The following is a 12,202-nucleotide window of genomic DNA, read 5'->3' on the forward strand; positions in this document are numbered from 1 at the left end:
CTATGCACTCTATCTAGGCCCCTCATAATTTTATACACCTCAATTAGATCTCCCCTCAGCCTCCTCTGCTCCAAAGTAAACAATGCCAGCCTATCCAATCTTTCCTCAACCCGCTCCCAGGGGGCGGTACCTTAATTTAAATACAGTACTGAGACTGGCAGCCTCTTTTTATCCTCCATTTTGAATTTAACTGCCGGGGGACGGGTTTCACACAATTTGTAAAACCCGGCAGTTAAACCGAGGTGGGGATTGCTGCATCAGGAGTTAAGTGGCTTTATACCTACCTCCTGGATCTAGGGACCCTACCTAACAACCCCCCCCCCGCCCCGCGATCGGCGACCCCCTCACCCTCTCTGATAATCCCCTTCCCAACCCTCCCCAGCCTCCGATCCTCAGCCTCCGATCCCCGCAATGAGGTCTTTCTCCCCAGCCCACCGATGATGCTGAGTCTGGCCAAAAATCCTCCAGTGGCCGGCCCCGAACCTCCCTCCCGTCTCCCCGTCAATGCTCTGACCAAGCCCGACACAATCTGCGATCCACTCCCAATCCCCGTCTTAGCCCATGCCGATCCCCAATCCCCTCTCGCCGAGTAGCAGGACATTTGGAAAAGCATGATTCAATCAAGCAGAGTCATCATGGTTTTATGAAAGGGAAATCGTGTTTGACAAATTTGCTGGCGTTCTTTGAGGATGTAATGAGCAGGGTGGATAAGGGGGAACCAGTGGATGTGGTGTATTTGGATTTCCAGAAGGCATTTAATAAGGTGCCACATAAAAGGTTACTGCACAAGATAAAAGTTCACGGGGCTGGGAGGAATATATTAGCATGGATAGAGAATTGGCTAACGAACATAAAACAGAGAGTCGGAATAAATGGGTCATTTCCCAGTGGCAAACAGTAACTAGTGGGGTGCCGCAGGGATTGGTGCTGGGGCCTCAACTATTTACAATCTATATTAATGACTTGGGTGAAGAGACCGAGTGTAATGTAGCCAAGTTTGTTGATGATATAAAGATGGGCCACACCTAGAGTACTGCATACAGTTTTGGTCTCCATATTTAAGGAAGGATATACTTGCACTGGAGGCTGTTCAAAGAAGGTTCACTCAGTTGATTCTGGAGATGAGGGGGTTGAGTTATGAAAATAGGTTGAGTAGGTTGGGCCTCAACTCATTGGAGTTCAGAAGACTGAGAGGTGATCTTATTGAAAAATGTAAGATAATGAGGGGATTCGACAAGGTGGATGCAGGAAGGATATTTTCACTCATAGGGGAAACTAAAACTAGGGGAGAGTCTCAGAATAAGGGGCCGCCCATTCAAAACCGAGATGAGGAGGAATTTCTTCTCTCCGAGGGTTGTAAATTTGTGGAATTCTCTGCCCCAGAGAATTGTGAAGGCTGGGCCATTGAATATATTTAAGGTGGAGATAGACAGATTTTTGAGAGATAAGGAAATAAAGAGTTATGGGGAGTGGCTGGGAAGTGGAGCTGAGTCCATGATCAGATCAGCCATGATCTTATTAAATGGCGGAGCAGGTTTGAGGGGCCGCATGGCCTACTCCTGCTCCTATTTCTTATGATCCCCAATCTCCCGGATCCCCAGCCAATGCCCCTCCCATTCCCCAATCCCCTGACGATCCTCCAACTCCCTCCCAATCCCAGATCCCCTGACGATCCTTCAACCCCTCCTAATCTCCAACCGATCCTCCAACCCGCTCCCAATCCCATATCCCTGATCCCCATCCGACACCCGCCCCCGCTGATCACCGGCCCCTCCCATTCCGCGACTATGCTGATCACGGCGACCCGCCACCCCTGATGCCCAACCATGCCGACCCCGCAATCCCTGCCCCGGGCCGACCCCTCGCATCTGAGGCCAACCTGCCCACAGGCAGTCAGCCTCTCAATCTGACTGGTTGAGAGCAGGAATCCAAGACCTCACATTCAAATATAGTCCTGCCTTTAAAGTCCCAGGTTTCCCACCTGCTTCGGAGGCCCCCCGCCCCAACCCTCCCTTGAGAAAATATCCGCCATTTTTCCTGTAACGTGGTGACCATAACTGCTCGCAGTACTCTAGCTGTTGTCCAACAAGTGTTTTGTATAGTTCAAGCATAACCTCCATGCTCTTAATTTTTTGCCTCGGCTAATAAAGCAAAGATTCCCGTATGCCTTCTTAACCACCTTATCTACCTGTCCTGCTAGCTTCAGGGATCTGTGGACATGCACCCCAAATCCCTCTGTTCCTCCATACTACTCAGTATCTACCATTTATTGTATGTTCCTTTGCCTTGTTAGACCTCCCCAAATGCATTACCTCACACTTCTCCGGATTGAATTCCATTTGCCACTTTTCCAGTCCATTGAAATCTTCCTGCAGTCTACAGCTTTCTTACTCACTATCAAGCCCACAGACAATTTTTGTATCAGCTGCAAACTTCTTAATCATGCTCCCTACATTTCAGTCTAAATCATTGACATATACCACAAAAAGCAAGGCACCTAGTATTGAGCCCTGCAGAACCCCACTGGAAACAACTTTCGACCAGGAAGCAAAGGGTCCTGCAACTTTCGAAGCAGGACCCTTTGCTTCCTGCCACTAACCAATTTTGGATCCAACTTGCCACTTTCTCTTGGATCCCATGGGCTTTTACTTTTCTGACCAGACTACTGCGTGGGACCTTGTCAAAAGCCTTGCTAAAATCCATGTAGACTACATCAAATGCCCTTCCCTCACCAACCCTCCTTGTTAACTCCTCAAAAAATTCTGTCAAGTTAGTCAGACACGAACTTCCCTTAACCAATCCATGCTGACTGTTCTTAATTAATCTGTGCCTTTCTAAATCACGATTAATACTGTCCCTCAGAATTTTTTACAATAATTTTCCTACCACTGACTAGCCTGTAATTACTTGGTCTATTCCTTTCTCCGTTTTTAAACAATGGTACAACATAAGCTGTCTTCCAGTCCTCTGGCACCACACCTGTAGCCGGAGAGAATTCATCTGGGCCTCGTGATTTATCTACTTTCAAAGATGCAAAACCCCTTAATATTTCCTCTCACTATATTTGTTTTACATCTAATATTTTACACTCCCCCTCCTTAACTACAATGTTTGCATCGCCCCTCTCTTTTGTGAAGACAGACACAAAGTATTCATTAAGAACCATACCCACGTCTTCCGCCTTCACAACAAAGGTTACCTTTTTGGGCACTAATAGGCGCTACTCTTTCCTTCGTTATCCTCTTGCTCTTTATGTATTTAAAAAACATCTTTTGGTTTTCCTTGATTTTACTTGAAATATTTTTTCATGCCCTCTCTTCGCTTTCCTAATTTCCTTTTTAATTTCACCCCTGCACTTTCTATACTCCTCGGTTTTCTGCAGTATTTAGCTCTCAGTACCTGACAAAAGCACCCTTTTTTTGCCTTGTCCTACGCCGTACGCCCCTTGACATCCAGGGGGTTCTAGATTTGGGAGTCCCACCCTCTTTCTTTGTGGGAACATATTTGCTCTGAACCCTCATTATCTCCCCCTTGATGCTTCCCACTGCTTTGACACTGACTTACCTTCAAGTAGCTGTTTCCAGTCCACTTTTGTTAAATCACATCTCAGCTTAGGAAAATTGGCTTTTGTCCAACTGAGAACTTTTACTCCGGATCTATCTTTATCCTTTTCCATAACTACCCTAAATCTAACAGAATTATGATCACTCCGACCAAAATGTTCTCCCACTGATAACCCTTCCACCTGCCCAGCTTCATTCCCTAAAATTAAGTCCAAAACTACCCCTCTCTTGTTGGGTTTGCTACGTACAGATTAAAAATTTTTTCCTGAATGCATTTTATGAATTGTGCACCCTCTATACCTTTTACACTGCTTCTAGCCCAGTTAATATTAGGGTAGTTGAAATCCAATATTATTACTGCCCTATTGTTTATGCACTTCTCAGAAATTTGCCTACATATTTGCTCTTCTATCTCCTTCTGACTATTTGGAAGTCTATATTACAGTCCCAGCAGTCCCTTTTTAATTTTACAGTTCAACCCATATGGCCTCATTTGATAATCCTTCTAACATATAATCCCTCCTCATAGCTGTAATTGTTTCTTTAACCAATATTGCGCCCCCTCCCCCGCCACCGACTTTTTTCCCCGCTCTCTGTCTCATCAGAAAACCCTGTAACCTGGAAAGTTGAGCTGCCCTTTCAGCCATGTCTCAGTACTAGCTTGATATCATAATTCCATGTACCTATCTATGACATCAGCTCATCTGCCTTATTCACTAGACTGCTTGCATTGAAGTATATACCATTAACCACCGGCAAACCCCTAGTTTGTCTATTGTTTCCTCTGCCTTCCAAACTCACTTATTAATTTACTGCCTTCCATTTCCAGCATTGCTTTTCTCCTTTCTGAATCTACGCTCAGGTTCCCATCCCCTTGCCAAGCTAGTTTAAACCCCCCCCGCCCAACAGCACCAGCAAATCTCCCCGTGAGGATAGTGGTCCCTGCCCTGTTGAAGTGCAACGTGTCCGGCTTGTACATATACCACCTCCCCCAAAACTGGTCCCAATGCCTCAGCAATCTAAAGCCCCCCCTCCTGCACCGTCTCTCCAGCCACGCATTCATCTGCTCCATCCCCCTATTTCTGTACTCACTAGCGCGTGGCCCCCAGGAGTAATCCGGAGATTACTACCTTTGAGGGCCTGCTTATCAATCACATGTGTGGACCAAGGCTGTAATGAGGTCTGGAGCCGAGTGGTCCTGGCGGAACCCAAACTGAGCATCGGTGAGCAAGTTATTGGTGAGTAAATGCCGCTTGATAGCACTGTCGGCGACACCTTCCATCACTTCGCTGATGATTGAGAGAAGGCTGATGGGGCGGTAATTGGCCGGATTGGATTTGCTCCACTTTTTATGGACAGGACGTAGTTAATTTAATTTAAAGGAGTAGATAGTGATCGCTTGAACGCAAGTTTTTATCTGAAAAAAGCTTTTTAAAATTTGTCCTCCAGCTCGTTTATAAATCATTGGAAAAAGAGTCTCACAAATCATTTTATAGCATGAGGCATTGTGGGAAATCCTTTGCGCACATGCCCAGATTGCAACATTTTAGAAATTGCAGCCAGGTGTAGTTCATAACATCTTTCAGCTGACACATTGGGGCAAAAGTCGCAGTCTCTTCGGGCGCGTACAATGTGCGCAAGCACCCGTAGAGGCTCTGTAAGTGCCAGCTCTCAGTGCGCGATGCACATGCGCCGAAATCCAGCAATTGCGAACTGCCAACATTTCTTTTGGCAGTTCCAACACATCCCCGGGAGAAGAGGCCTTTGTGGGCAGAATTTGGGCTATTTGCCCAGCGACTGTCCTTCAAACTCTTACGCCTGGCAAGAGCAGGCATAAGACCTGCTTTTACCAGCGTAAGAGTTTTAAAAGATAGAAAAATACAATTTTATCAATAATTTTTATATTAAAAACTCTGTCCATTAAGGAAAGTTTATTTTTACCCCTATTAAAACATATTTAAAAAAATTCAAAACAATAAATAGTTGTCTAAAACATTTAATTACATTCAATTTCAACTAATTTTAAATATGTGAGGTGTTTTTATTATTTACTTAAAATGCTTATGTTTTTGGAGGTAGCCCCAGACATTACTGTCAATGAGGATACACCGTTTTCATTGGTTGGTCCGGCCCACGTGATCCCAGGCTGCACATATGCTCCTGGAATACGTGGGCCCATACGCTGGGCTGTGCAGCTAGGCCACGGAAAGCAAGTCTACGTTCCTCCAGGACCACCGGGTATTTTTTCGGTCGGAGGCATCCGCTCGCGGGAATCCTCCGACCGCAATGTTTGGCCCACTAGTGAGAGCTGTGGGCAAAATATCAATAGCAGGCCCAAGCTTTTGAGACAGGCAGAGGCTTCCAAGTAAAAATGGCAATACAGGAACTTAATGGCATAAAAGACAATTTTATAGATAATCAATCATGTTAATGTGGAAGCTGTCATTTTTAAATGCTTATTTACCTTAGAAGCCTTATTTTGGACCTGCAATCAGCATGCTGAGGCAAAAGAAAATGGCAGGTGAAAATATTTTGAGTCATGTACTTGGTTTCCTTTCTCCTTGCTAATAACTTTGCATATGAGCAAATGGAAATAGGTGTGTGTATCAGGTACTTGGGTGAAAGAACTTTGAAATAAGGTGGAAGAAATTTAAATGTGAGCCGACTAGCTGTAAGTGTGACAGAACTTTATTGTCGATAAAAATCCTTCAAACAACAACAACTGCAGTTATGTAGCACCTTTACCATTGCAAAACGTCCCAAGGTGCTTCATGGGAGTGTAATCAGAGAAAAATTGATGGTCATCCAAAGAAGAAGGAGACATTCGGACAAGTGATCAAACACTTGGTCAAAGAGGTAGGAAGGACAAAACTGTTTGGGTGGGGAATGGCAAAGCTTCGGGCCGAGATGACTAAAAGCCAACTATCAGAAATATGAAAAATGAAAAGAGAGACAATCATATTGACCCTGAAATTCTGATTCGGCCTTCCCGCGGGCATTTTAGAGGAAAAATCCGCACTTATCTTAAGCTGCTGCCCGTGACCGCATTTCCGAGCTTGTGGCCTCCTTCGACTGCCAGTCGCAGTGCGTGCACGTAGGGACGTGCGCAGTGCTGGAACTGGCGTCACACGGCTCTGGGCAGCCAATCAGGTAAGGCATCATAGTAATAGGAGTTCTGCGGGGTCCTAGACTCCTATTACTGTGATTGTGATAGAACCCGAAACACCTAAAACACAGCCCCAAACACCCAAAACACTAATAAAAAATAGAAAATAATTACACTACATTCATTTAAATTAAAGTTATTAATGTCTTAAAAAAATAATTTCCCGATTTTTTAAAAAAGTTTTTAAAAATAAACACCATTGTGGGGAGGGTTTTTTAATGATAAAATATGTTTTAATAACTTTATTTTTAGATGTTTTTGTGTTTTTTAAAACACTTGCGCCTGTAAAAGTAGGCTATGCGCCTGCTTTTTCAGGCGCAAGGTTTTTGAGGACATTTGTAAGCATAAATATCGGGGATTTACACTTACAAGTGTCCTCGCTCCCAATCTGGCTACGATCTGTCAAGCCAGAATCTTGAAGATCGGAAATACCGGTTTCCAGCGCATGCGCATTGCGCCCCCTACCCTCATTCGCTGCACCTTCGCCCACGGTGTTCCAGGGCCCGGTGCTCCAGCTCTATCCATAGTCCCAACCTGCAGTGGTGTTCCCTCACAGGTCGGGGCTACTTAGACCACTTTTTCCCCCACCAAGAGAAAGCATTAACTGTGGTCTTAAAAAAACACATTTTAGGAGCTCACAAGTGAGTTCCAGAATGCAGAATACACATGAGCAAAACACAGGAGATCAGCTAGTGTTACTACCAAATCCTTGATGGTTTTATCTGACTTGAGCCCACACTTCCGCTGTGTGACCCCATTCCTTCACAGCTCCGAAATGTCTTCAGAGACTCAGTGCCATAAGGAGGATGCGGTCACACAGTTGTGTTTCCTGCCGTGAAATGCAATTAGAATGAATTTGAAATGATCAAATGATTCAATACAGAGTTACAAACATGGAAAAGGAAACTAATAATTAAACATGCATCCCTCCCGTGCAAATATTAATATGGAATGCTGGACAATGAACCCTGATTAAACACATTTTCTTCAAAGTTTTAAAAATTCATAATGGTGCGAATTATTTCTGTTTGTTACATTATTAATGTTTATTCTAATAAAGATGCAAGTTAAGTGCATTTTCCTTTTGAGAAGTGATCATTATTAATATCAATGGACTGGTCAGGTGGGCAGAAAAGTGGCAAATGGAATTCAATCCGGAGAAGTGTGAGGTATTGCAATTGTTGGAAAGCTAACAAGGCAAGGGAATACACAATAAATGGTAAGATACTGAGAAGTGTAGAGGAACAAAGGTACCTTGGAGTGCATGTCCAAAGATCGCTGAAGGTAGCAGGCCGAGTAGATAAGGTGGTTAAGAAGGCATATGGGAGATTTGCCTTTATTAGCTGAGGCACAGAATATGAGAGTAGGGAGGTTATGCTTAAACTGTATAAAACACTAGTTAGATCACAGCTAGAGTACTGCGTGCAGTTCTGGTCACCACATTACAGGGAAGATGTGATTGCACTGGAGAGGGTACAGAGCAGATTTACGAGGATGTTGCAAGGACTAGAGAATTTTAGCTATGAGGAACGACGGGATAGGTTGGGGTTGTTTTCTTTGGAACAGAGGAGGCTGAGGGGAGACCTTATTGAGATGTATAAAATTATGAGGGGCCCAGATAGAGTGGATAGGTAGCACTTATTTCCCTTAGCAGAGAGGTCAATAACCAGGGAGCATAAAGTAATTGGTAGAAGGATTAGAGGGGAGTTGAGGAGAACCTTTTTCACCCAGAGGGTGGTGGGTGTCTGGAACTCACTGTCTGAAAGGGTGATAGAGGCAGAAATCCTCTTTGTATTTAAAAAGTGCTTTGATATGCACATTAAGTGCCTCGGCCTACAAGGCTACAGACCAAGAGCTGGAAAGTGGGATTAGGCTGGATAGCTCATTTTCAGCCGGCACAGACACAGTGGGCCGAATGACCTCCTTTGTGCCGTAATTTTCTATGATTATATGAAAACAGTTATTCCATAATACCCACAAACAAATTTTGGCTTTCATAAAAATGTCCAACAATAACATGGGTGCGTTTTTTTTTTTAATTAAAGATTTCTATAGTTGCTAATTCTTCAACGCCCCTTCATTCTGCATCACTATAGTTTCCCAGACTAAGAAAATAATTCAATAATATCACCGAATAGTCTATTTTAGAGGCCGAGCTGTTTTCTTGGCACATCAAGTTTCCCTTCCTCTGTTGCGATACCAATTATTTCCTGAAACAAAAACTCATGCAACTCCCAGTGTTGGGAAATTGTTTTAGAAGCTATTTGCCACATGACGGTTTTATTTTATTTGTACCCTTCCAAAATTAAAGGAGAATTTATCAAACTCACAGATTGGTACCAGGTCAGTTTCTGTCACTTTACAACAATTCTTGAAAATAAATTCACCTTGAAGGGCTCCTGTGTAGCGCCCTGTATGTCCTCCACAGATAGAAGTGGAAGCAGTTCTCAGTCGGCCAAGAGGGAATCTCCTTGGAGTGTGTCTGCTACCCAGCTTTGATATTCATCTGTCTGATGTATTTTGGGATTAATCAGGGAGCCATCGTTCTACATTCCGCCTGTGCTGGGATTTTATTGTGCCTCAGAAATGAAGGCTGAATATGAAAATTGTCGTTGCTCGCGATGAGTCTGAGAATAAGCACCATTGAGAGACAGACTCATTTCAGTGACGATAGCCAACGAGATCTCCTCGGGATGGAACTGCTTCCTTCATCACACATTTACCCAGCTCCTACTGACAGGACTCTACCAAAGAGCATTTCAAAGTTATATTTTTTTTTAATTGTTGGGCTGAATAATAAATGGAACAGAATGTTTTGAGTTTCCCCCTCTAGCCATTCACTCGCCCACAAGTGTTACTGGAAGTTATAAACACAATTCAATCTTAAAAATAAATAAATTGCATCTTTAAATATGGACAAGATGGTAATCAGAAGAAATGTAGCAAAGCACAAGGGGTCAGTTGTCACAACATGTCACAACAAAAGAGCCAAAAAAGTAATAAAGGACTGGGGATGGAGGAAAGGTTTTATTTGCATTACATGAAAGTGGATGAGTTGCTTTGTTTTTCAACTGGCAAGCAACTTGACTCAAACTAGTGTTACTGGAGGAATTTCCCAGCCCAGGAAATCACTTTTCCTGGTGCTAATACCTCTGCGAAAGTGTCTCGTGTCTTTCTTGTGGATGCACCTTCTACTTTTCATATAATACTACTCCCCTGCTGCTTGTCGGTTTACTCTGCTACATCTTGTGGTTGCTGCGGCGTCTATGGAGGTATTCTTGCCCCAGCCTCCAGGTTTTATTTAAATATAGGGAAGGATGTCAGGGTATAAACATAACATAAAAAATAGGTGCAGGAGTAGGTCATTCGGCCCTTCGAGCCTGCACCGTCATTCAATGAGTTCATGGCTGAACATGCAACTTCAGTACCCCATTCCTGAAAATCTCTGCTCTTGGAGTGGGTATCGGGGATTCGAGTGCGGAAGTCAGCGGGCCCCACAGGATTTTTCCATCCTTTCAGCTACTGCCTAAAAACTTCTAAAGAGTCTTATTTTTGGGGGTTGATATCTTATGATGTGTAAAGTCTAACCTTAACTTAAAGAATTAGACTATTTCTTTACCCAGAGAGTGGTGAGAATGTGGAACTTGCTACCACAGGGACTGGTTGAAACGAATAGTACAGATTCAGTTAAGAGGTGGTTGGATAATCATATGAAATTTACAGCACGAAGAAGACCATTTTGACCCATCGTGTCAAATGAGAGAGAAGGGAATAGAGGGTTATGCTGATAAAGTTAGATGAGGAAAGACAGGTGGAGGCTCGAGTGGAGCATCAGTGCCGGCATGGACTGGTTGGGCTGAATGGCCTGTTTCTACGCTGTATATACTATGTAAACTTCTAATGGTCAGTAATATGCCTTTTAGGGGTAAGCACTTTTAAGCATGAACTGCCCTAATGCCATGGATTGGAAAATGGATTTAAATCTGCACAATTCATACTGGAACAGGAAATGTGGCACATGAGCACACAATGAATGGGTGTACATTGGCAATGATGTAAAAGGAAATGGATTTGGGTGTGATTATTGGTCATTCACGAAAAGTACCCAGTCATTGTGAAGCTGTTTAGCAAGGCAATTCAAGTAGCAGAATGCATCTTGGGGGCATTTGATTATATATCACAGAGAGGTTATTTTAAGATTATTCAGCTTATTTGATCCCATATTTAGACTACTGGCGACGTGACGTTTAAAATAACACTGGCATATGGCATCTCTCGTGCCACCAGATCTGTCAGAAAATGTTCCATCGATCTCTTCTTCCACGTGTGCCAATGGTCTTGATGTTCATTTAAAGGTTCCAACCCTTGGAATGAAATTTGAATGAAACCATTGGTGACCGTGCCTCCAGCTGCCTGGTCCCCAAGCTCTGGAACTCCCTCCCTAAACCTCTCCACCTCGCTACCTCTCTTTCCTCCTTTTAAGAAGCTCCTTGACCAAGCTTTTGGTCCACTTCTGTAATTTCTCCTTATGTGGCTCGGTGTTAAATGTATTTGTTTTGCCTAAAAACATGCCTGTGAAGCGCCTTGGGACGTTTTACTATGTTAAAGACGCTATATAAATACAAGTTGTTGTTGTTGAGATGTGTCATGGCTGGGACAGCAATAGAATCCCACTCACTTGGCCCCTGTAGTCTACACCGCTGGTAAGTGGGCAGCACCATTGTGCCAAGCAGTAGGTGCAGGAGCAAGGGAAACAACTGTGGGTATGAAGACCGATAGTCTGGGCAGGGGAGCAGGGTGGGTTTAACTGTCAGGCTTCTCTCTTCCCACCAGGTGGCACGGAGCAGTTCAAAGGGTGGGTGAGGATGGCAGGGGGAGGGGCTGCCCTTCTCTGTGGGAGGTAAATAGTTATTAGTGGCTCAACAGAGGTGCAGGAAAATCACTTCAGTGGTTGCTTCCCCTCATCTGTCTCCAAATAAGCCACATTGCGACAGGAAAGGGCGTGGCATAGTGTTGACCACAGACTTCATCGCTAAGTATATTGGATCAGCAGAATTCTGCAGCAAGCATAGAAGCAGATTTTTTTCTTTACCAGCCTATCCCTTAAGGAAAGATAGCTCCTAAATACCAGCTCTGGAGGCTGTAACCCCTTTTTAGGGGTGGGTTTGGGGGGCAGTTTACCCCTGAATTGCCCCTGGCACTGTTACTCACCTTCTAAGTACATTCAGGTAGAAATATCTGAACATTCAGCTGCAGTGCTATTGAGGTAGAAAAAGGATTAGCACCCGCTTTTCCTGTGCACCGTGCCCAATTATTAGATGCTATTCGGACCATTAAACCCCGAAAAATCATTTTATAGTAGCTTAACCCTCTTAATCAGAGATGTTTCACTTAAAAAATAAACATACCTTAAAGTTCTTCAAATTGTATTTTACAGAGATGACATTCACATACACGTTTTATGAAGCTATTG

At 43.8% G+C, this 12,202-nt stretch overlaps 1 protein-coding gene across 1 annotated transcript in view; it reads left to right on the top strand.

Annotated features, from left to right (window-relative positions):
* The window catches only part of LOC139281424 (receptor-type tyrosine-protein phosphatase R-like), a 265,446-nt gene that overhangs the window by 155,033 nt on the left and 98,211 nt on the right, over window positions 1-12,202 (top strand). The gene's annotated exons all lie outside the window — the stretch shown is intronic.

The sequence above is a fragment of the Pristiophorus japonicus genome, chromosome 15 (genome assembly GCF_044704955.1).
Source record: "Pristiophorus japonicus isolate sPriJap1 chromosome 15, sPriJap1.hap1, whole genome shotgun sequence".
Taxonomy (NCBI): Eukaryota; Metazoa; Chordata; class Chondrichthyes; family Pristiophoridae; genus Pristiophorus; species Pristiophorus japonicus.